Source organism: Mustela lutreola, chromosome 3, assembly GCF_030435805.1.
Source record: "Mustela lutreola isolate mMusLut2 chromosome 3, mMusLut2.pri, whole genome shotgun sequence".
NCBI classification, from domain to species: domain Eukaryota; kingdom Metazoa; phylum Chordata; class Mammalia; order Carnivora; family Mustelidae; genus Mustela; species Mustela lutreola.
Window position 1 is genome coordinate 31,114,452 of NC_081292.1, and position 3,189 is coordinate 31,117,640.

Below are 3,189 nucleotides of genomic sequence, written 5' to 3' on the forward strand. Positions count from 1 at the left end.
TTATTAGTTATTACTAATAAGAATCAGTAACACTAAAATTCAGTATAATTTGTTTTTCCTAGCTTAAAATAGTGAAAGTTTAATTTTAAAGAACAAAATTATAGAATCTGAGCTTACAATTAGGAATGTATAACTAGTTTTGCGATTTAAAAACTGATTTACCTAAATAAATAAATAAATAAATAAATAGAAACCGATTTGCCATCAACAATGGGTCATTTTGAAGATAAAAATTCATTGCTTACAGGAAGTTAGAAGTTTCTTTCAAGTTTTCTGTTTCAAATAGGCAGTTGTTTAATTCATTTGAGCCAGATGCAGTTTTCAAATGTTAGTGTACTATGAAAACCTCTGTGTATTGGGTGAAGATAGAAGCCCAAATTGTTTTAACCCTATGAGATGGAGAACAGACCATTGGGAGGAAAGAGACAAGAGGAAAGGAAAATGACATTGGGTCTAACCCAAAGTTGTCAAGCCAGGTAGGATGTTTACAGTGGCCATCTGCCCAGAGCCATTTTTCCAGATGAAAAATTCAAGAATGAACACAAGAGTCCAAATGTTCATATACAATTCTTTTGAATATACAAGAGTAAGTTTAGAGAGTGAGTGCCAGCATGTTTGTAGAAGAGAGAAATAAACAATGTGGGAAGAGCTCTTTCTGCTGGATGATCCAGTGCCTCAGAGTGGCAGGTGGAAGGAATGAATCTGTCCTCACATAATGTCCAGTCCCTTGAGCCTCTGATTTTGGGAGTTTCTTGAAACCTAAGTATCTCAAGACACAAAACAAACAGCCTAATCTGGTGTCACCAAAACAAACAGCTATTCTCCAGTCCTGGAGGGAAAACTGCCTTTGTGGGATTTATTGCATAAATATACTGTATACTGTATTGCATGCTTGGTTTAAGGAATTTCTTGAATTACTTTTCCTTGTAAATGATTTTGCTTTATAGCCTGGTTTAAAAAATGAATCTTAAATTAAAAAGTAATTCTATACCCTAAGATAGGATCATTCCCATCAAGATTCTATAATAGAAATAGGAAGAAATCAAGTATATGTTAGCTAATCTAAATTACCAGGTCCCAATATTCAGATATATAAAGATAACATGCCTCCATAGTTTTCTATAAATCAACTCAAACCCCTATCCTACCTGATTTTAGTCGATTCTAAAATTAGCCATTTCAAATTTAAGCTAGTCATCTAAGAGTTTCCTTTCTGTCTTGCCGAGGTTTCTGAGTGATTTTTTTTTTTTTAAGATTTTATTCATTTATTTGACAGAGAGAGAGAGAGAGATCACAAGTAGGCAGAGAGGCAGGCAGAGAGAGAGGGGGAAGCAGGCTCCCTGCCAAGCAGAGAGACTGATGTGGGGCAGGATCCCAGGATGCTGAGATCATGACCTGAATCAAAGGCATAGGTTTAACCCACTGAGTCACCCAGGTGCCCCAGGTCTCTGGGTTTTTACCCAAGTTTGTGGGGATTAGCATGACTCACTTATATCTTAGACACTTAAACCCAGCATTCACTCTGATGTACTTTTTTTTTTTCTATTTTCTCCCTAAGCCCAACTTGAAGGGTTTTTGTCAAGACTAAGAAAAATGAGTGCTTGCTTTGGCAGCACATGTACTAAAATTAGAATGATACAGAGATTAGCATGGACCCGGTGCAAGGTGACACATAAATTCATGAAGCATTCCGTATTTAAAGAAAAAAAAAAGATTGAAAAAAATGTCACCATTTTTTTTGGCATGACTTTATGCTTTGAACTTTTCTGCTTCTGAAAAATATTAAAACCCAGCTCTAGTAGTTCAAAATTCTAAGCTTAATATTAACAGCCTTCTCTTGAACTTCAGAAATCTATTTCAAAATGCAAAAGCTAAGCATTCATTTATTTCATTCTACATTTCTGCAATAACATCACTACCATGATGTTATTAATAAGCCCAAGATGATTTAATTGCTAGGGCAAGGAGAAATAGTGCCATTCTGAATGGGGAAACGTACCAACTATGTGACAAAATATCTCAACATTTCATCAAGAAAAAAACTACTTGAGGAAGAATATTATCTCCTAAGTGCTGAGAGAGAACTTTGCTAACTGAAGAAATTGCCTACAAATTTCTTAATTGGACTTCTCCAGAAAGCCCTTGGAGGGTATAGAGTAGGACTCGAAACTATGGTTGTAGCAGAATTGTCTGATGTGGCAATGAAAACTGCAGGTGAATCTTACTGGATAGTTTTACTTAATCTTGTTCAGATGTCAAAGTAACAAACTCAGAGTTCTTTACAAAGTGATGTAACTTTTTCTTTCATGGAATCCATCTATTAGAACTATCCTGTTTTGAACGTATCTATATAAAGTAGAATCCTGTTTAATAACAGGATCTCTTTCTCTCTTCCCCTACTCTACCTCTCTTTTTCCCCCGTCAGTGTATAAAATACAAATAATTATGGATACACAAGTCCATAAGGAAAGCAAATGATTAACTTTGCAATTTCTTCATTGTGGGTCTCATTTGCAGTATTATACCCTAATGGTATCAGCAAAGATTAAAAAGTTGAAATAACTTAAAATTGGGAAAATCATGTCTGTGGATTCTTTCTTTTCTTAGCATCTGGAAAAGACTACTATTAATTGTTTTATTTTCTTCTCTACTGGAATCTATTCAGCTCAAGAAACAACAGTGTTCCATGGACTTAGAATTTGAGAATTACTATGGACCCATCTAATATTTCTATACTAACTTATTCTTGTTTCATTTTTCAAGATTTGGAATCACCTCTTTCTTATGACCAGTTTTTTTTCTGCATAGTCTGCAAAAAAAAAAAAAAAAAAAAAAACAACCTAAAATAAAGAGTGCTTTCACATGTTCTTGTAAGCAAAACTCTAAGCTATGACCTTTTGCAAAACAGGACAGGCAACAGGTTAGTTTGTTTTGTTTAGGTGGGGGTGGGGTTATTTTTCACATTTATTTTTGTTTTTATTGGTTTTAAGTAGGACAGTCAACAACTATGAAGGAAATAGATTTAGAAAGAATTTCCATCATGAGAGAATGTCTCTCAGCAGCTCTTGATACAGGCAATATTATACTTCTTGCCAAAACTCATTCAAAAAGTATTTGGGCCATTCTTGTTACTTGAGAGCATTTGGAAGGAGTCACACAAGAGAACTGTAGTTCCTACAACTTCCCTTT

General features: G+C 34.7%; 1 non-coding gene across 1 annotated transcript; it reads left to right on the top strand.

Annotated features, from left to right (window-relative positions):
- The first annotated feature begins 1,597 nt into the window (after positions 1 to 1,597).
- Positions 1,598 to 1,700, top strand: LOC131828358 (U6 spliceosomal RNA). Its single transcript, XR_009352374.1, has one exon. It is a non-coding gene; the product is annotated as a U6 spliceosomal RNA (small nuclear RNA).
- Positions 1,701 to 3,189: the final 1,489 nt, after the last annotated feature.